Source organism: Stegostoma tigrinum, chromosome 31, assembly GCF_030684315.1.
Source record: "Stegostoma tigrinum isolate sSteTig4 chromosome 31, sSteTig4.hap1, whole genome shotgun sequence".
NCBI classification, from domain to species: Eukaryota; Metazoa; Chordata; class Chondrichthyes; order Orectolobiformes; family Stegostomatidae; genus Stegostoma; species Stegostoma tigrinum.
In genome coordinates, this window is record NC_081384.1 from 41,552,011 (window position 1) to 41,573,980 (window position 21,970).

Consider the following 21,970-nt stretch of genomic DNA (forward strand, 5'->3'; position numbering starts at 1 on the left):
CGGACTCCCGCTCAGTGCGAACAACCCGCAGTGCAACACTCCCTCAGTGCTGACAACCTTTCAGTGCGAACACCGCCCCCCACCTCACTGCAGCAATCTCTCAGTCCCCACTCTGTGCTGCGCTCCCTCAGAGCTCACCCACTTATCCCTGACGACCCCCTCACTTCAGCACTCCCTGATGACCTGGTCGTGCATCGCTCCCTTTCTCCGACCCCTCGGACGGTGCAGCACTACGTCAGCGCTGACCCGCCAACAAGATAATGTCAGAGAGATGTTCTCCCATCACATTGACCCTCTGAGACTGGAGCATTTAGTAATGTTGGCCCTCTCATAGTGAAGCTCTCCGTTTGGTCCCTCTGACAGGCCGCATGCCTTTTATTACAGGTCTTTTCACAACGCACTGCCCCGTCATCTTTGATTCTCTGACAGTGCAGCCCTCTGTTAATATTGAATTTGTGACAGTGCACAACTCCATTAATATTTGCCCTCTGATAGTGCAGCTCTTCCTCAGTCCTGACTCTCTGACAATGCAGCAGTCCCCTAATTACTGTCAGAGGGTCGATACTGAGAGAATGCTGCACTGTCAGAGTCAGCTGCCCGCAGTCCTATCAGACATTCAGTATTGAAGGTATGGGAGAGGGTGAGTGTCAGTGAATTCTGCACTGCAACAGGGCCAACAGTGGTGTCCCATGCCAGAGTGTCCATGGTAAGGAAGAACTGCAATGTCAATGTAACAGGGTCGGGACTGAGGTCAGAATTGAGACAGTACTGCAGGATTAGAGAGTCAGTGTTGTGGCTGAGGAGCACTCTGAGGTTCAGTACTGAGGGAAAGCTTCATGATCAATGGGTCAGTTCTAAAGCTGTGCTACTTTGTCCGAGGGCCATACTAATGCAGTGCCTCATTGTAATGGGATAAGAGTTGAGGGAATGTCGCACATGCATCACTAGCTCATCATTGACTGTCTAACAGTGCAGCACACTCTTAGTATTGACCTTCCAACAGTGTAGAGCTCCCGCAGTGATGACACTGACCATGCAACACTCCCTCAGTACTGACTCTCCAACAACGCGGTGCTTCCTCAAGAATGACCCTCCGAGAGTGGAGCACACCCTTATTGTTGATGGTCAGATAGTGCAGTACTTCCTTCATATTGGATCCCCCTCGGTGCAAACTCGCCCCTCGTTGCTGAAACCCCCTTCATGGAGCACTTCCCCAGTGCTGACACCATCCCAGTGCTGAGTACCCCTCAGTGTAGCGCTCCATCAGTGCAGAATTCCCTCAGTGCTAACACCCCATCGTTGCTCAAACCCCCTTAGTGGAGCACTTCCCTAGTGCCGATCCCCCACAGAGCAGCATACCCTCGGTGCTGACACTATCCCAGAGCTGACGCCATCCCACTGCTGACCCCATCCCAGGGCTGACCGCAATCCCAATACTGACTATCCCCCAGTGCAGGACTCCCTTGGTCTGAGGCCCCGCAGTGCAGCACCTCGTCAGGGCTGCCACTGTTAAGTGCCTCACTGCCTCAGTGCTGACCACCTCTCAATGCTAACCCAACCTCAGTGCAGCACTGCCTCCGTGTTGACCCTGCTCAGTGCAACACTCTTTCAATGTTGGCCCCGCTCAGTGCAGCACTTCCTCATTCTTTTCACCCACACCGCCCTCAGTGTTAACCCCACAATGAGGCACCACATGAGTATGACCCTCTGACAAAGTAGCACAGCCTCAGAACTGACCCATTGACCATGAATCTTTCCCTGTGCACTGACCCTCAGAGTACTACTGTACCACAGCAGTGACACTCTAATCCTGCAGTACTGTCTCAATTCTGACCTCAATCCTGACCCTCTGATTGTGAGGCACTCGGTTCCGACCCTGTTACATTGACACTGCAGTTCTTCCTCATTGTTGACCCTCTTGCAGTGCAGTATTCACTGACGCTCACCCACTCCCAGTGCGGCATACCTTTAATACTGAACATCTGATAGGACTGCAGGGAGCTGACTCTGACAGTGCAGCATTCTCTCAGTATTGACCCTCTGACAGTATTTCGGGGAGTGCTGCACTGTCAGAGAGTCAGAACTGAGGAAGAGCTGCACTGTCAGTGGGCAAATATTCATGGATTGCTTGGGTCAATTTTAATGGAGTTGTGCAGTGTGACACATTCAATATTAAGAGAGTACTGCACTGTCAGAGGGTCAATGATGGGAGAATGCTGCACTGTTGGAAGGCGTGGAAGGGAGCCGCCCTGCCAGAGGGCCTGTATTAAGGGAATGCTGCATTGTGAGAGGGTCGATATTTAGTGCATGCTCCAGTCTCAGAGGGTCAATTTGATGGGACAACATGCCTCTGAAACTAACTTGTTGGAGTGCTGCACCGCCTGAGGGTTCATATGAAGGGAGTGATGCCCTGTCAGATGATGAGCTTGAGTGAGGAGGGCGTCAGCACTAAGTTGGTGAACACTGAGGGTGGTTAAGACTGAGGGAGGGATTGCTGTACAGAGTGCGGTCAGCACTGCGGGAGTCCTGCATGAGGGGCATCGCACTGAGGCGGGGGATCTGAACTGAGGGAAGTCAGGAATGAGAGAGTGCTGCATCGACTAGGGTCGCACTGAGTGGGTGCTGCAGTGAGGGTGGTCAGCACTGAGGGATGCTGCAGAAAGCGGGGTCAGCACTGAGGGAATGCGGAACAGAGGGAGTGCTGCTCTATGTGGGGTCATCACTGAGGGAGTGCTTCACTGAGGGTTGTCAGCTGCGAGGGTCTGTGGGAGGGACAGAACTGTGAGCGTGTCTGACGGATGTCAGCCCAGAGGGTATGCTGCACTGAGGGAGTGCTGCACAGAGTGGGGCCGGCTCTGAGAGGGGTCAGGACTGAAGGTGGCCAGCGCTGAGCTGCACAGAGGGCAGCCAACACTTGAAGGGAGGTCAGCACTGATGGGGTCATTACTGTGGGGCTGTTGCACCGTGGGGGTCAGCATTGAGGTAGTGCTGCACTGAGGGGTTCAGAATGAAGGGTGTGCTACGCTGAATGGGTCAGAATTGAGGTGGTACTGCACAGACTGGGGTCAGCACTGAGGGAGAGCGGCACTTTTAGATGTTCAATATTGGTGCGTCCTGCACTGTGAAAGGGTCAGTCTGAGGGCAGCACTGCAATATCACAGAGGCAATGATGAGTGTATGCTGCACTGAAGAGGTGTCCCATGGTCAGAGTGTCAATGGGAAGGGAGCATGGCATTCTCAGAGTGTTGTTGCTGAGAAAATACCTGTATGTCGGAGGATTAATACTGTGGCAGAGATGCACCGTCAGAGAATCAGTCATCAGAGTACACAGTTTTGGAGGGCCAGTACTGAGGAAGTGCCTCACAATCAGAGCGTCAGTTGTCTGGCAGTGCTTGAAAAGCTGAGCAGGTCTGGCAGCATCTGTGGAGGCGCAAACAGAGTAAATGTTTCGGGTCCAGTCACCCTCAGAACTATTCTGAGGAAGTTCCCCAGATCTGAGGAAGGGTCACTGGACTTGAAATGTTGATTGTGTTTCCTCCACCACAGATGCTACCAGACCTGCTGAACTTTTCCAGCAAATTTGTTTTTGTTCCTGATTTACAGCATCCGCAGTTGTTTTGTTTATTTTGGTCTGGCAGTGTTGGTTTGTTCGTGCACCACTCCCTCGATGCGGGCCCTGTGACAGTGAACCGTCTCACAGGACAGAACCTCATTTCATCAGTCCCCACAAAATGGACCACTCAAAGTCTGCCATATCCTTTGTAGTGATCTTCGCAGCAGCTGCACTCCCTCAGTGCAGTCCCTCTGTTACTCCTTTAATATTGACCTTCCAGTCGTGGAAGCGGAGTCATAAGTGACATTTAAGCGACTGCTGGAGATGCACATGGACAGCAGTAAATTGAGGGGAATGTAGGTTAGGTTATTTTATTTTAGGATTAGGAATATTCCAGGGCACAACATGGTGGGCCGAAGGGCCTGTACTGTGCTGTACTTTTCGACGTTCTATGTTCTAACAGTGCAGCACTCCCCGAATACCAAACCCCTGAAAGTGAAGCACCCCATTAATATTGATGATCTGACCCTCCAACTGTGCAGCACTCCCTCATTAATCACCATTTAATGGTGTAGCACACCTTTAATAACGACACTCTGACAGTGTCACACTCCCTTAATATCGGCCCTTCAACAGTGCAGCACTCCCTCAATGATAACACCGTAACATCAAGGGCTTCCCTCAGTCCTGGCTCTGCAACAGTTAAGCATTCAATCATCACTGACCCTCTGTTCATGCAACGCTCCCCTAATATTGATCCAGTGACAGTGCAGCACTCCCTTAATATTGGCATTCCGACAGAGTGGCACTTTCTTGATGAAGACACACTGACACACTGAGTTTTCCCTCACGACTGATCTTCTGGCAGTGCAGCATTCTGTCATCATTGACTCCTCGATCGTGTAGCAACATGCTTCTTATTGACCCTCCAACAGTGCAGCACTCCCTCTGTGATGACTCTACAACATTAATATTTATCCCCTGACGGTCGGTTCTCTTTCATACTCATCCCCGCAAAGAGAAGCTTTCCCTCATCTTTAACCCTCTGACAGTGCAGCACTCCCATAATATTAACCCACTACCAGTGTGGCACTTGCTTATAATTGAACTTCTGACAGTGCACAACTCCAACAAAATGATCCTTTTGAGTGTCGCACACACTCAATATTGGCCCTCCAACAGTGCAGCACTCCCTCAGGACTGACCGTCTGACATTGATACGCGGATAGTGTAGCAATCCTGTAATATTGACCCACTGACACAGCAGAACTCCCTCAATATTGTTTTTCTGACAGTATTGCACGACTGATCCTTCGGCAGTGCCCCTTGATATCAATCTTTTCACATTAGACCATTCCCTCAGCACTAACTCTCTGAATGTGCAGCACTTCTCAGGACTGATTCTGTGATATTTCAGCACTCCCACATCATTAACCCTGTGACAGTGCAGCCCTCCCTTTATATCAACCCTCCAACAGTGCACTGTTTCCTTAATATTGGACCTCTGATTTTGTGATACTCCCTCAGTGCGAAACTCTGACAATACAGCACTCTCTCTGAAATAACTCTCTGATTAAGCACTTCCTCTGTGCTAACCCTCTGAAAATGGAGCTATGTCTCATTACTGACCCTTTGCAGTGCTGCACTGCCTCAGTACTCACTCACCACAAGTGCAGCACTCCATTAAGAGTGACCCTCTGACAGTGTGGCACTTCCCTAATATTGGTCCACTGACTGTGTGGCACTCCCTTAATACTGACCTGGTCGTGGTGCATCGCTGCCCTAATATCAAACCTGCAGGTCTATCAGAGTGAGCAAGTGCCCCATTGTCAGCATGTCAATTCTGAGGCAGTGCCTCTATATCAGTGAGTCAACATTGAGGTAGTTGCTGACGGTCAGAATTAAGGGAGTGCCTCATATTTAGAGGGTCATTAACTGAGGGACAGCCTCATGATCAGCGGATCAGTCCTTACGGACTGCCTTATAGCCAGTGGGTCAGTTCTGAGGCAGTGCCCTCAATGTAATAGATTTAGAAATGGGGTAGGGGGCACATGATTAGAAGGTCAGTAGTAAGCTATTGGAAATTTGTCAGAGGGTCAGTACTCAGCGAATGCCTCATTGACATCGGGTCCATGCAGAGATGTTGAAGCGCTGTTGGAAGGTTCGCACTGAGGGAATGCTTCCTTGTCAGAGATTCAGAACTGAGAAAGTGCCTCATTGTCAGAGTGACATAATCAGAGAGCACTCCCTCAATTCTAAACCTTAATACTGACTCTCTGACAATGAGGCACTGCCTCAGGACTGACCCTATGATAATGAGGTGATTCCTCAGGACTGAACCATTGACAACGTGACTCTGCATTCGTGTTCACCTTCTGATATAGGCTTCTCCTTAAGTACTGACCCTCTGACGGTTGTGCACTGCCTCAGTACTGACCCTCTAAATATCTGCCACTCCCTCAATTCTGACCTCCTTACAATGAGGCATTACCTCAATACTGACTGGGGTGCAGGTCTCTGGCACAGAGTCTGTCGCTCTTGCAAAGAAGGGAATTGGGTATAGGAGGAGAGTGTTAGTCATTGGGGACTGAATAGTTAGAGGGACAGGGCTTGTTTGGAACTAAAGAGACTCACGATTGGTGTGTGGCCTCCCAGGTGCTAGGGTCGGTGGTGTCTCGGATAGTGTGTTTGGGGTCCTGAAGGGAGAGGGTGACCAGCCCCAAGCCATGGTCCACATAGGTACCAACGACATAGGTAGAAAGAGGGATAGGGAAGTCAGGCAGGATTTCAGGGAGCTAGGGTGGAAGCTGAGAGCTAGAACAAACAGAGTGGTTATCTCTGGTTTGTCACCTGTACCACGTGATAACGAGGCAAAGAACAGGGAGAGATTTCACCTGAAAACGTGGCTGCAGGGATGGTGCAGGAGGGAGGGCTTCAGGTACATGGACAATTGGGGCTCATTCTGGGGAAGGTGGGACCTGTACAAACAGGACGGTATCCACTTGAATCAGAGGGGCACTAATATCCTGGGCAGGAAATCTGCTAGTGCTGTTCGGGTGGGTTTAAACTAGGTTAGCAAGGGGATGGGAAACTGTGGTGTAGTTCCAGTACACAGGAGAAAGCGAATAGAGAGGACGTGGACAGGATCTCAGTGTCACAGGAGTGTGCTGGCAAACAGCAAGCTGAATTGAAGTGTGTCTACTTCACTGCCAGGAGTATCCAGAATAAGCGAGGTGAGCTTGCAGCTTGGATAGGTACCTGGGGCTTCGATGTTGTGGCCATTTCGGAGACATGGATAGAGCAGGGTCAGGAATGGATGTTACAGGTTCCAGGGTTCAGATCTTTCATTAAGGTCAGGAAAGGTGGTAAAAGAGAGGGAGGTGTGGCTTTGTTAGTCGAGGACAGTATAACGGGGGCTGAAAAAAACTTTTGAGGAGGACTCGTCTACTGAGGTGGGATGGGCTGATGTCAGAAACAGGAGAGGAGAGGCCACACTGCTGGGAGTTTTTTATAGGCCTCCGCAAAGTTCCAGGGATCTGAGGGAGAGGATTGGCAAAACGATTCTGGGCAGGAGTGAAAGGAACAGGGTGGTCATTATGGGAGACTTTAACTTCCTAAACATTGACTGGAAATGCTGTAACTCTCGTACGTCGGATGGATAAGTTTTCGTCCAATGTACGCAGGAGGGTTTCCTGACACAGTATGTCGAAGGGCTGACAAGAGGGGAGGCCACACTGGATCTGGTACTTGGCAATGAACCAGGCCAGGTGTTTGATTTAGTGGTAGATGAGCACTTTGGAGAGAGTGACCATAATTCGGTTACATTTAGTTCAGCGATGGAAAGGGAGAGGAACATGCCACAGGGCAAGAGTTACAGATGGGGGAAGGCAATTATAATTGGGCAAGACTTAGGAGGCAAAGAATGGGGTAGCAAAATGCAGGGGATGGGGGCAATCGAAATGGGGAGCTGGTTTAAGGAACAGATATTGCGTGTCCTTGATAGGTACGTCCCTGTCAGGCAGGGGTCAGTGATAAGGTAGGGGAACCGTGGTTTACTAAAGAAATTGTATCTCGCGTTAAGCAGAAGAGCGAGGCTTATGTGATGTTGAGATGAGATGGATCAGTTGATGCAATGGAGAGTTACAGATGAGCAAGGAAGGATTTAAAGAGAGAGCTAAGAAGAGCAAGGAGGGGTCATGAGCAGTCATTTGCAGGTAGAATATAGGAGAACTGTAAAGTTTTCTATAGGTATGTGAGGAATATAAGGATGACTGGGGTAGGAATAGGGCCAATCAAAGACAGAAGTGGGAAGTTGTGTGTGGACCGGATAGAGATCGGAGAGGTGCTAAATGAATATTTCTCATCTGTTTTCACTGAGGAAGAGGAGAATATCATCGAGGAGACGACTGAGGTACGTGCTATTAGACTTGAAAGGATTGAGGTTAGTAAGGAGGAGATGTTATTAATTCTAGAAGGTGTGAAGCTAGATAAATCCCCTGGGCCTGAGAGGATTTTTCCGAGAATTCTCTGGAAAGCTCGGGAGGAGGTGGCGGAGCCCTTGGCTTTGATCTTTGAGTCCTCATTGTCTACAGGTTTAACACCAGAGGACTGGAGGATTGCAAATGTTGTGCCCTTGTTCAAGAAGGGCAGTAGAGATGACCCAGGCAATTACAGCCAGTGAGCCTTACATCTGTTGCAGGAAAAGTTTTGGAAAGGGTGATAAGAGAGAAGTTTTATAATCATCTCGGAAGCCACAATTTGATTGGAGATAGTCAACATGGATTTGTCAAGGGCAGGTCGTGTCTCACAAACCTCATGGAGATTTTGAGGAGGTGACCAAGCATGTGGATGAGAGAAGGTCAGTTGATGTAGTGTACATGGACTTCAGTAAAGCCTTTGATAAGGTTCCACATCGTAAGCTATTGGAGAAAATACGGAGGCATGTGATTGAGGGAAATTTAGCAGTTTGGATTAGAAACTGGCTTTGGGTAAGAAGGCAACCAGTGGTGGTTGATGGAAAATATTCAGCCTGGAGTCCGGTTACTGATGATGTGTCTCAAGGATCTGTTTTGTGACCACTACTGTTTGTCATTTTTATAAATGACTTGGACGCAGGCATAGGTGGATGGGTTAGTAAGTTTGCAAATGACACTAAAGTCGGTGGAGTGGTGGACAATGTGGAAGAATGTCGCATGTTGCAGGGAGACTTGGATAAAGTGCAAAATTGGGCGGAAAGGTGGCAAATGGAGTTCAATGCGGATAAATGTGAGGTGATTCACTTTGGGAGGAATAATAGGAAGGTAAAATACTGGGCCAATGGAAAGATTCTTGGTAGTGTGGATGTGCAGAGGGATCTTGGTGTCCATGTACGTAGATCCCTGAAAGTTGTCACCCATGTTGATAGTGCTGTGAAGAAGGCATACGGTGTGTTAGATTTTATTGGTAGAGGGATTGAGTTCCAGAGCCGTGATGTCATGTTGCAACTGCACAAAACACTCGTGTGGCCTGTTCTGGTCGCTCCATTACAGGACGAATGTGGAAGCATTGGAAAAGGAGCAGAGGAGATTTACCAGGATGTTGCCTGGTCTGGAGCGAAGGTCTTATGAGAGAAGGCTGAGCGACTCGGGTCTGTCCTCATTGGAGAGAAGAAGGCTAAGAGGGCCTTTAATAGAAACATACAGGACGATCAGAGAAAGATGAGACAGGGTGGACGGTGAGAGTCTCTTTCCTAGGATGATGATGTTGGCTTGTACGAGGGGGCACAGCTACAAATTGAGGGGTGATGAATTGAAGACAGATGTCAGAGGCAGGTTCTTTACCAAGAGAGTGGTAAGGGTGTGGAATGCCCTGCCTGCCAATGTAGTTAACTCAGCCACATTCAGGGCATTTAAACAGTCCTTGGATAAGCATATGGATGATGGTGGGATAGTGTGGGGGAATGGGCTTAGATTAGTTCACAGGTTGGCGCAACATCGAGGGCCGAAGGGCCTGTTCTGCGCTGTATTTTTCTATGTTCTATTACAGTTGACAGATGACACTAAAATGAGTGGGAGAGTAAAGTCTGAAGAGGACCATGAAAATCTGCAGAAGGATACAGAAAGTTTAAGTGAATGGACAAGGGTCTAGCAGATGGAGTCCAATGATGGTAAATGTGAGGCCCATCATTTTGGTAGCAATTATGGAAAAATGGAGTATTACTTAAATGGTGAAAAATTGTAGCATGCTGCTATGCAGAGGGAGCTGGGCAGCCTTGTGTATGAATGACATAGTTTGCAGATACGGCTGGTAATTGAGACAACAAATGGAATAGTGTCCTTCATTGCGAGAGTGATGCAGTTTAAAAATCGGGAGGGTATGGTACAGTGTATAGGGAGCTGGTGAGGCTTGGTGTGGAGTAGTTTGTACCGTTTTAGTCTCCTCACTTGAGAAAGGATGTACTGGCACTGGAGGGGGTGCAAAGGAGCTTCACGAGGTTGATTCCAGAATTAAAAATGTTGCTGTATGGGGAGAGATTGAGTAGACTAGGATTGCACTCACTGGAATTTAGAAGAATGAGGGGTGATCTAATAGAATCTTTTCAAATTATGAAACAAATGGATAGGAAATTGTTTCCACTGATGGGTGAAATTCCAACTCGGGGGCACAGCCTCAAAATAAGGGTGAACAGATTGAAGACTGAGTTGAGGATGAGCTTCTTCATCCAAAGGGTTGTGAATCTGTGGAATTCTCTGCCCAGTGAAACAGTTGAGGTTCCCTGGTTGAATGTTTTGAAGGCCAAAACAGATAGATCTTTGAACAGGACCGGAATTGAGGGTTATGGTGAATGGGAGGCTAAGTGGAGCTGAGTCCGCAAAAAAGATCAGAGGAGCGAGCTGGAAGAGTCAGATGGCCGACTCCTGTTTTATTTCTTATGTCCTTATGTCCTTAGATTGCCATCCTTGTCATTCCTCCTTCCCTGGAATAGGCCAGTTCTGAACGCTGATCAGTAGGACTTGAAATAATTCCCACGTATCAAATGTTGACTTGTTCAATAAAAGCTCCTCCCAATTAATACTGCTCAGGTTCTACCTAACACTGATGTAATTTTCCCTCCCCCAATTTAGTACCTTCCCACAAGGTCCTGATTATTCATAGTTGTCTTAAAATGTAAGGAGATGCGATCGCCCCATTTAAGAAGCTCCTGGTTCAGTGTTTTTCCCAAGTGGGAGTCAGCTACAGGTTTTCTTGTTCCAAGATGGGGGAGGAAATGGCCTTGTGGTATTATTGCTGGACTGTTAATTCAGAGACTTAGATAACATTCTGGGGATCTGTGTTCAAATCCCAGCACAGCAGATGGTGGAATTTGAATTCAATATAAAAGAAAATCGTGAATTAAGAATATAATGATGACCATGAATTCATTGCCAAATGTCAGAAAAACCCACCTGGTTCACTGATGTCCTTTAGGGAAGGAAACTGCCACCCTTACATGGTCTGGCCTACATGTGACTGCAGACCCACAGCAATATGATTGACTTTGAACTGTCCCCTGGGCAATTAGGGATGCACAATAAACACTGCCGAGCTAGTGATGTCCTCCTCCCATTAATGAATAAATAAAATTAGATTCTACATCTTCCGATCCAAGATCGTTTCTTGCTCTCATAATAATTTCTTTGCTTACAGTCACTTTCCCTCCTGCCTGTCTTTTTGGAATGTTGTACAGCCCTGTACACTTACCTCCAGTGTTGATCTCCTTGTAAACATGTCTTTGTAATAGCTATAAAATCATGCCCGTCAACCTCGAAATGTGCTTTGAATTTGTTGATTTTGTTCTGAATACAATGAGCACGCAAGCAAAGAGCCATGAATTTAGCTTTATCACTTGATTTCACCTCTTGACACTATTTACAGCTGTTTTCTGTTTGTACATGCTGTCTTTTCCAGTCCCACGCTGAGTATTGTTATCCCGATAGTTCTTTCATCTCAGTCCGTGTGTATTCCTGGGCGAATGTGCTCGTGTGGTCTCAGGAGTTGCGGAGGTCACGGCTCTGGGACAGCCGTTTCATCGCCCTATGCTGCAGGTAAGAAGAAAAGAAAATCTCTTGCTCTGAGCTCTGCAAACCTGGGCAATGTCAAAAGGGAAACAAGGTCAAAAGAATTTCAACAAGAATCTCAAAATTAACTGCTGAATTCATATCAACATTACGGGGATTGCCCAACTTAGTGGCCACAACATCCCACTTTCTATTCTTCACAAACAATCCAAAGGCTGAAGTATCCGTATCCCTCTTAACTTTTCTGGTTTTTGAGCTAATTTCTTGTTTCTAACTTGTGCATATTTGTGGTGCCTTATGACTTCTTGCATTTAGCAATTGATAAACTCACTCTCTCATGAGTTCAGGAGAAGCTAGTTTTATAGAATCCCCAGTGTGGAAACAGGCCACTCAGTTCAACAAGCCCACAGCAACCCTCCAAAGAGCATCCCACCTAGACCCATCCCCATTCCCCTACTCTATCCCTGTCAGCCTGCATTTCCCATGGCTAATGTACCTAACCTACACATCCGTGGGCACTGTGGGTAATTCAGCATTGCCAATCCACCTAACCTGCACATCTCTGGACTGTGGGAGGAAACCAGAGCACCCAGCAGAAACCCACACAGACAAGGGGAGAATGTGCAAACTCCACACAGACAGTCATCCGAGGCTGGAATGGAACTCAGGTCCCTGGTGCAGTGAGGTAGCAGTACTAACTACCGAGTCACCGTGTCACCCTGAGTTATCTTGACTCCTTCTGAAACATAGGAAGGTATCCACAAGACAAAGATCCTTTTCAATCAGCTTAATTCGTACCAACTGAGGTGGATCTAGTTGGGTGTGTAAAGAAGGGGAGTCTTTCACGAGGGAACTTAACAATTTGGGAGACTCAGTCACCGAGGGAGCCTGACCCGAAGACTGGTCAAAACAATAATGATTCGATACGAATTAGTTAGAATGCAGCTGTTAACAGTAATCCTCCATCCCTATGTGGGAGCGAGATTTAACATTCAAGATCAAAAATGAAACTCTTGAACAAGGTAGTTCAAAACAGCCAGTTCTCTGATTGAGGTTGTTGACTTGCTCGCCGAGCTGGCTTCTTCTCATTCAGACGTTTCGTCACCATGATCGGTGACATCATCGGTACAGCCTCCAATGAAACGATGTTATTCTACTCTGTCTGGAATTGACACTGTCCAGTCTGTTACCATGAGTACTGTCATTTCCGGTTTTGATCTGTATGGGTTTGTGTGTGGGGGTCCAATTGTATCTGTTTGTTGGTGGCATTATCGGTGGAGAATCACGCCTCTCATACGAAACTGGGACAAGGTAACCATAGTAGCCCAAGCCAAGCATAGACACGCAGAGGGATTCCTAGAGGCATAGTTCTCCACCCATTCTCCAGCCTTGGTCTCTTCAGTCTGAATATGATCACTCAACCATATCCTTGATGACAAACAATAGAGTCTTACTTCCCAAAATCTACAAACAGGACTGTCCAGACAGATCCATTTGTTCTAATGATATCATCTTCTGCTGGAGGGATTCCGAAATGTCTGCATTCTTCCTCAACTGAGCATTCCTTGCATTCGTGGTTGACAGAGCTGTCAGCCATGTCCATTGTGCTGCAGGGTTCCCAAGCGGAATATGAGTTGCTGTTCCTGCAACTTTGGGGTGGCATCATTTGTGGCACTGCAGGAGGCCCATGTTCAGTTTGGTTATGACTTTTGAGGAATGGATGATCCCTTTGAGATTGAAATTGGAGAAAGATTTCAGGATTTTTTCATGTTCTTGTCTTTCTGTTATGCCCCGAGGGAAAAAGCAATGAAAGTGCCGTTAATTTTTTGCATGGCGAGCTGCTGAATACTAACCGGTCTCGCACCATTGCCATCACCTTGCCCTTGTGAAGGCAGACATGGATAAAGTTCTCAAAGCTGATAGAACATTGAAAGCACTCGCATCCTGTGACGATGGTAAGTTTCCTTTCTTGAAAAAAAATGCTTGCAGCTTAATGAGCATAATATAGAGCACAGTGGCTCTGGTTAACACTGCTGTCTCAATTCCACCCTTTGGTGACTTTCTGTGTGGAGTTTGCACATTCTCCATGTGCCTGCATGGGTTTTCTCCGGGTGCTCGAGTTTCCTCCCACAGTCAAAAGATGTGCAAGGTCGGTGGATTGGCCATGCTAAATTTCCCAAGGTGTTCAGTGATGTGTAGGTTAGGTGAGTTATAGGTGGATGGGTCTGGGTGGGATGCTGTGAGGGGCAGTGTGGACATGTTGGGCTGACGGATCTGTTTCCACATAGTAAGGGTTCTCTGATTCATGATTCTATGATTTTACTGAGCGCAAAGGTACAATATTAACTCGTCATACTTGTCTCACCTCTTTACACATTGACATGAAAGCTTTAATGTCAGTTTCTGTGCATTTGCAATGTGTCTGCTGTCTCAAACAAGGCTGACTATATCTCCTTCTCTAATGCACATCTCCTGTCCCCTAACACTGAGAGTTGATACTTGCTTTTCATTCAGTACAATCAGTAAAACAATAGCCTCCATATTACATCCAGCAGCTTCTCTTAACGCTCACACACTGTTCTTTTTTTCCTCCAGGTATTGACCACTCATCATTTCTAATTCCTCATCTCATCTCTCTCTCACGCACTCTCTCTCTCTCTCTCTCTCTCCCTCTCTCTTTATCTCTCCTCTCCCTGTTCTCCCCCATCACTTCACTCACAGGCACAAACAGAAGTTCACAGTCACACTATGTTGCACATGCATATCCTGTCCCTCATGCACAAACACACTACACACACACAAAAAAAAGTCAGGAACACAGTCTCTCACGAACACACTCTGTCACATTCTCACTCATTCATACTCCATACTATCACACAGTCGTACACGGTCTTGCACACATTCTGTGGCACACTTGCATGCACTGTCGCAGGATCTTTTGCCAATGCTGTTACTCTCAAGTACACGCACACTACCACAAATCTCTCCCTCACGCACTTAGGTTTGCAATTTTGCTTGCTGTCAAGCTCACTCACTCTTACAGACACTCTCACTCCCTCATGCATGCTGTAACACTCCCTTCTTGTGCTAACTCTCTTTCACACACTCTCGAGCACAGTCACTGGCACACGCATTCTGTCGTGCGCACGCTCACACTTCCATGCACTGTCTTTGCACTCTTGAACACAATCATACGCTCACCTCTTTATTGCACACAGTCAATTTGACTTGAGTCATCATTGTCACATGTGCCCAGGTACAGTGAAAAGTTTTCTTCTGCATGCAGTATAGACAGATCATACCATACAAGGCGTATTAATGAAATGGAACATAGTGACAGCTACAGAGAGCGAGATCAAAATTAGATTTAAACTTTTCAGTGTCCTATTCAGATGTCCAATAACAGCGGTGAAGAAGCTGTTCTTGAATCTTTTCACACATGTATACAAACTTTTTTACACCTTCCCTTCAGAAAAAGGGAGAAGAGAGTGTAACTGTGGGGTGAGAAGGGCCTTTGATTATGTCAGTTTCTTTCCCGAGGCAGCGGGAAGTATAGGTGGAATCAACGAATGGAAGGCTGGTTTGCATGATGGACTATGCTGTGTTCATGACTCTGGAGTTTCTTGTGGTCTTAGGAAGAGCTGTTGCCAAACCATGCCGTGACATGCATCCAGATAGGATGCTTTCTCTGGTACATTCATGAAAGTTGACCTTGTGGACACACTGAATTACCTTAGCCTGCTGGGGAAATAGAGACATGGGTGTGCTTTTTTGTCCATTGCGACGATCTGGGTGGACCAGGAGAGATTGTTGGTGATCGACACTCTCAACTATCTCCACCTCAGCAACATCTCTCTCACTGTCTGATGCAGGCGCTCACACACTCACATTCTGTCGCCGATTCTGTCTGTCTCTCTCTCCCTCATCACCCATCTCGCTCTCTCTCTCGCTCTCTCTCTCGCTCTCTCTCTCGCTCTCTCTCTCTCTCTCTCTCGCTCTCTCTCTCTCTCGCTCTCTCTCGCTCTCTCTCTCTCTTGCTCCCTCTCTCTCTCGCGCTCTCTCTCTCTCGCTCTCTCTCTCTCTCTCGCTCTCTCTCTCTCTCTCTCTGTCTACCTCCCCCACCCCCCCAACCTCTCTGGCTTTGTCTGTCTGTCTCTCTCTCGCTCTCTCACACACCAACTCATTGCTCAGTATTCCATGGTATCTGAATTGTTGGAAGAATTAACTTACGCTGAGCATGGATTTTCTCCCAAATTAGTTATGACAAAGCAGAACCAATTCTGCCTGGAAGAAGAAAGGCAGGAGCCATAATAATTAGGGATTGTTTTGCTAGAGGAACCGTGCTGTGATATGCATCCAGATAGGATGCTTTCTGTGGTACATCAATGAAAGTTGCCCTTGTGGACACACGGAATTGCCTTAGCCTCCTGGGAAGTAGAGACAACGGTGTGCTTTTTTGCTCATTGCGATGATGTGGATGGACCAGTGAACTAATCTAAACCCATCCCCCGACACGATCCCATCATCATCCATATGCTTATCCAAGGACTGTTGAAATGCCCCTAATGTGGCTGAGCTAACTGCATTGGCAGGCAGGGGGTTCCACATCCTTACCACTCTCTGAGTAAAGAACCTGCCTCTGACATCTATCTCAAATCTATTATCCCCCACTGTTTAGCTGTGCCCCCTCACACAAGCTGACGTCATCATCCTCGGAAAAAGACCCTCACTGTCCACCCGATCTCATCCACTGATCATCTTGTGTTATAGGCTCAACGAGAATCATATTGGGACAAGTATCCTGGCAAAATACAGAGCTCGGTCTTGGGGTAGGGCGTTAAAATAAAAAGTGTGGAGCGTGTGAGCTCAGTTGCATGGAAAATTGTGGAAAGAGTTAGAAGCTGGTCAGTGCTCAGCAAAGTTTCCAGAGCAAGTAATAGGACAAAAAGTATGGAAATGGTCAGGAGTCTCACTTCAGCTGCAGCAGATAAGAAGGGTGGCTGTAAATGCCAGACTGAAGATCTTGTATTGAATTGCAGGGAGTGTATGAAACAAAGTGAATGAGTTTGTGGAGCAGATTGACATTGATAGATACATCACTCTGGGTATCACAGAGAGGTGGTTGTTCAGGGATAAGTGTTGGGAACGAAATATCCAATGATTCATGTCCGATAGAAAGAACGGGCAAATGGACAGAGATAACAACGTGTGGAGCTGGATGAGCACAGCAGGCCAAGCAGCATCTCAGGAGCGTAAAAGCTGACGTTTCGTGCCGAGACCCTTCTACTTCTGTGTGTTCATCCTGCTGTGTTCATCCAGCTCCACACTTTGTTATCTTGGATTCTGAAGCATCTGCAGTTCCCATTATCTCCGATACAAATGGACAGAGATGCCAGGATTGGCTTGTCCGTAAGAAATGAGGTCGCGCTGAAGGAACCACAGCTCTTGTGCTTGTTTATTAATGACTTGGAGGAAAGAGGTGCATGTGCTGTGGCTAAATTTGTAGATGACTGAAAAAATATTTAGAAAGACAAGGCATGGCACACAAACAGAGATTTACCAGGATGTTACATGGATCGGAATGTATTAGCGATAAGGAGGGTTTGGTGGAAATGTTGTGTCATGATAAATATAATGAGACCAACCATGACCTCACCGAATGATGGAGGAAATTCAATGGGCCAAATGACTTTTTTTGTGAGTCTTCTTGTTTGACAATGCATTCATGAAGGTGTTTTTTTTTCTCTCTTGGATAAGATTTGAAAATGAAATGTATACACTTCCTTTTCATCTGGGAATAAATAATTGTTCTGAACGATTTCCATTGACTAATAGCAATCTGACAAGCATCACAATGTAAAGAGATTTTTAGCTTCTTTTTCATTGTAAAGGTATTCTTTGGAATTAATTCGGCATATATTGTTTGCGTCTCAGGATGTATGTTCATCACTGCATCTCAAAAAGTGGTGTGTTGTATGACAACAGCTTTTTAAAGATCCCTTCAATGGTTGTAACACGCATTAAATTACACTGTTGGCCAATCTGTCCATGATTATTTCATTATCTTATGTTTCAAACAGACAAGGAAATATTGGTGATGCAATGAAGGTTTGATTCTCAAATATAATTGTTGTTATAGCTTCCGCTTGGAAGAAAGATTCACATCAAATTGACTGGTCAAGGAAATGGGACACTGACTGTGAGTACTTTGAATGTTCGAGTTATTCCTCAAATGAAAGTTATGACCTTGATGATTTCTCTTGCATGCAGATATGAAGAGACTATTTTAAAATATCCTTTCGGTTCGTGGTTCAGGCATAAAAGTGCAAGATGTATATTTATGTATATACATGTACATGCGTCATCTGAAAAGATAATGAGTATAAATCACTTGTTGCAAGGTGAGAATGAGTTATCCAGACAGTAAGAACTGCCAATGTTGGTGTCTGAGATAACACATTGTGGAGCTGGAGGAACACAGCAGGGCAGGCAGCATCAGAGGCTCAAGAAAGTTGAGGTTTTGGGTCAGGACCCTTCCTGAGAAATGGAGGGTGGAAGGGAGCTCAGAAACAAATAGTGTGGAGGGGGAGGAGGTGCTAGGGAAGGTAGGTGGGATGGTAATAAGTGAGTACTATCCAGATTGGAACAGATTTTCCCCAGCGTGCATTGAATACGAATTCCAAATCACTCTCAAAATCTTAGTGACTGTTAACATTGATGTTTTTTGTCTGTGTGTTTCAGTAATTGCATGACAGTTTGACTGGTTCGTTGAGAGTGAGGAACCTATGGACTCTCATACACCAAGATGGAATTTAGTTCGAAGACTGACTTCAAAATAGTTGCTTGCTTTTAAAATCTTGACCGTTTTTGCTGTCCAGTTGAATGAATTTAGCTTCATACTGCTTCAATAGGAATTAGTGTTTAATAGGAACATATTTGTGAAACTTACAGTTCCATAAGTTTTAGCATAAACTGGTGCAGTCTTTCGGTGCTTGCAAAAAGGCTCACCTCTCCGTTAATACCGAAGGAAAATTGGAGTTTAAAAGTAAGTTCACCCGCTGTCAGGGAATGAAATGTTAATGTTGACTCAAATATAATTTTTAAAAAAGTAAGATATTTGTGAAACACTAAACTCAAACTAAAATTTGGATATGCTTGTTTTACAGATGGTTGGATATTGGATTCATTTTAAATGAGGGTGAAGATCACTTTAAATCCAGCATATTTGTGAAGAAAAGAAATAGCATGTCAAATAAAATTAAGTGCATGACTCTACATAGCCCTATATGTAGAATTTCGTTCTGAACTATGAGACAGTTATGATCCCGTACTACCTCAGTGCTCATGGCAAGAGTAAGACTCCTGTTTGACGTGCTATGCACTGCATGGAATGGCGGCGACATCAGATTCATTGATGCTTGAGAATCAAAAGAATATGCTGATAAGATTTAAAATCAAAATCTCATTGAACAATTCAAGGAATATATTACAGGAAGGTGGGGAAAGCATGTATGACGAATAGAAGGTGGTGGCACAGATCAAACAGACCTGTGTGCAAAAACTTATGACAAATTTCACATTGAATGGAACAGTTTAAACAGGCTGGAGGAAGCAGACATGCCAGCTCAAACTTGTTGAATTTGTGCATTCTGTTCGTAAACATCAGCAAAATTGTGGGAAACATGTTTATTCTTTCTCTTTTATTGCACAGAACCATACGATTAGACTGTTTTGATGAGGAATTTAAAGATTACGAGTCCCGTCTGTTTGACTCACAGTTTGGTACCATAGGTTGGTACGATCTTCGTTCGAGAAGGAAAAGAGATGTTCCAGATACAGAAAATCATCAAACCATTTACTACAAAGGCCGTTTCTGGTTAGTATTATTTAATGCAGTTAACATTTTTAGATCGACGTGATTGCACAATGGAGTCAATCAGAAAATTTCATCTGATATTCCACATAAATTTTAACTGGATATTAAAGCCACTGATTTCTTTTACATGCTGTCTGCTGCTTTGAAGAATGGTTGTCTTATTGTCGAAATGTTTAGCTTTGACTCCATGGCTTCTTCCATTAGCTCACACTGAAACACATGTTTCTTCAGCCAAAAATGTACCCGGTTTACCCGGTGTAGCTCGACCAACCTTCCCCTGTGGTCGTTCCCCTGAAATCCCCTGTGGTTGCTCCCCTGAAAAACAAGTATACCGTTTTGGATACTGTTCCGGGGGACTACTTACCAGGGGCATGCAGTAGGGTGCAGGTCTCTGGCACCGAGTCTGTCCCTCTTGCACAGAAGGGACGGGGGGGACAGGAAGAGAGTGATAGTCATTGGGGACTCAATATTTAGAGGGACTGATAGAAGATTTGCCAGAAACGAAATACACTCACGATTGGTGTGTTGCCTACCAGGAGCCAGGGTCCGTGATGTCTCGGATCGTCTCTTTCGGGTCCTGAGGGGAGAGGGTGACCAGCCCCAAGTCGTGGTCCACATAGGCACCAACGGCATATGTAGAAAGTGGGATAGGGATGTCAGGCAGGATTTGAGGGAGCTAGGGTGGAAGCCGAGAGCTAGAACATCTCTGGTTTGTCACCCGTACCACGTGATAGCGAGGCAAAGAACAGGGAGAGATTTCAGCTGAAGACGTGGCTGCAGGAATGGTGCAGGTGGGAGGGCTTCAGGTACATGGACAATTGGGGCTCATTCTGGGGAAGGTGGGACCTGTACAAACAGGACGTTCTCCACTTGAACCAGAGGGGCACGAATATCCTGGGTGGGAAATTGGCTAGTGCCATTCGGGTGGATTTAAACGAGCTCAGAAGGGGGATGGGAAACTGAGGTGTAGTCCTAGTACATAGGAGGATGAGCGTAGGGAGGACATGGTCAGGACCTCACTGTCACAGGAGTGTGCTGGCAGACAGCAAGCTGGATTGAAGTGTGACGACTTTAATGCCAGGAGTATCCGGAACAAGTTAGGTGATGTTGCAGCTTGGATTGGTACCTGGGACTTCGATGTTGTGGCCATTTCGGAGACATGGATAGAGCAGAGTCAGGAATGGATGTTGCAGGTTCCAGGGTTTAGATCTTTGATTAAGGTCAGGGAAGGTGGTAAAAGAGGAGGAGGTGTGGCTTTGTTGGTCAAGGACAGTATAACGGCGGCTGAAAGAACCTTTGAGGACTCGTCTACTGAGGTGGTATGATGTTGCCAAGGAACATTTGTCGACTGAGTCAGTATGGGTAGAAGTTCGGAACAGCAAGGCAGCAGTCACCTCACTGGGGGTTTTCTACGGACCCCAAATAGCAGTAGGGAGATCAAAGAACTCATTGGCCGGCAGATAGTTGAAAAGTGCAAACGTAGCAAGGTTGTTGTTATGGGTGACTTCAACTTTTCCAATATAGATTGAAACCTCATGAGTGCAGATGGTTTGGATGGAGCCGTTTTTGTCAGGTGTGTTCAGGAGGGTTTCCTGACTCAGTATGTGGACAGGCCGAGGGGGGAGGCCATTTTGGATTTGGTGCTCGGCAATGAGCCAGGACAGGTGTCAGATCTCGTGGTGGGAGAGCACTTTGGCGACAGTGACCACAACAGCCTCACATTTACCATAGCCATGGAAAGTGAAAGGAGCAGTTATCAGGGGAAGATATTTAACTGGGGAAAAGGAAACTATGATGCTATCAGACAGGAGTTGGGAAGTACAGATTGGGTGCAATTGTTCCACAGAAAGGGCACAGCAGACATGTGGAGCTGTTCAAGGAGCAGTTGTTGCGAGTGATGTATAAATTTGTTCCTCTGAGACAAGTAAGAAGGGGTAAGATTAAGGAGCCTTGGATGACGGGTACAGAGGTGCTTCTTGTCAAAAAGAAAAAGGCAGCGTCCGTAAGGTGGAGTAAGTGAGGGTCTAGCATAGCTTTAGAGTATTACAGGCCTGCTCGGAAGGAGCTCAAAAGATATTGCCTGTACAATTGTTACCTGTTACAACCTTTGCGTCCACGCTTGCTCATTCAATGGTGTCAAGATGCCAGCAGTGAGTGTACCTTCTCCATCCCCTAATGCCGTCAGCTCACACAAGACATAGTCCTTACTTAAAATCTTCTGATCAACCAAAGTTCATTGTTTTGGACATTTTAGTTATCTGTCATGAAACGAAAACTGATTCTGACTGGCGTGAACTGCAGTGCAAATGAACATAATCTGCGAAACGAGATTCCTTATGGGCTTGCATCCGCTAGAAATGATTGCTTTTCAAAGACGTTGCATACATACATTTATTTCTCTTATCACCTTAGATTATTTTTTTGTTTATGCATGTTGTGTGGGTTTCCAGTCAGGCCCATAAACACAGATTGATGCAGTCACTGTTATAACACGGTATTGAAGGA

General features: G+C 46.3%; 1 long non-coding RNA gene across 1 annotated transcript in view; it reads left to right on the forward strand.

Annotated features, from left to right (window-relative positions):
• The window catches only part of LOC125466435 (uncharacterized), a 43,029-nt gene extending 24,359 nt beyond the window's left edge, over nt 1-18,670 (forward strand). The window contains exons 5-8 of the long non-coding RNA XR_009442832.1: nt 11,480-11,616; nt 13,386-13,544; nt 17,729-17,788; nt 18,331-18,670. This is a non-coding gene — a long non-coding RNA (uncharacterized LOC125466435). The remainder of the gene's footprint in view (nt 1-11,479; nt 11,617-13,385; nt 13,545-17,728; nt 17,789-18,330) is intronic.
• Nucleotides 18,671-21,970: the final 3,300 nt, after the last annotated feature.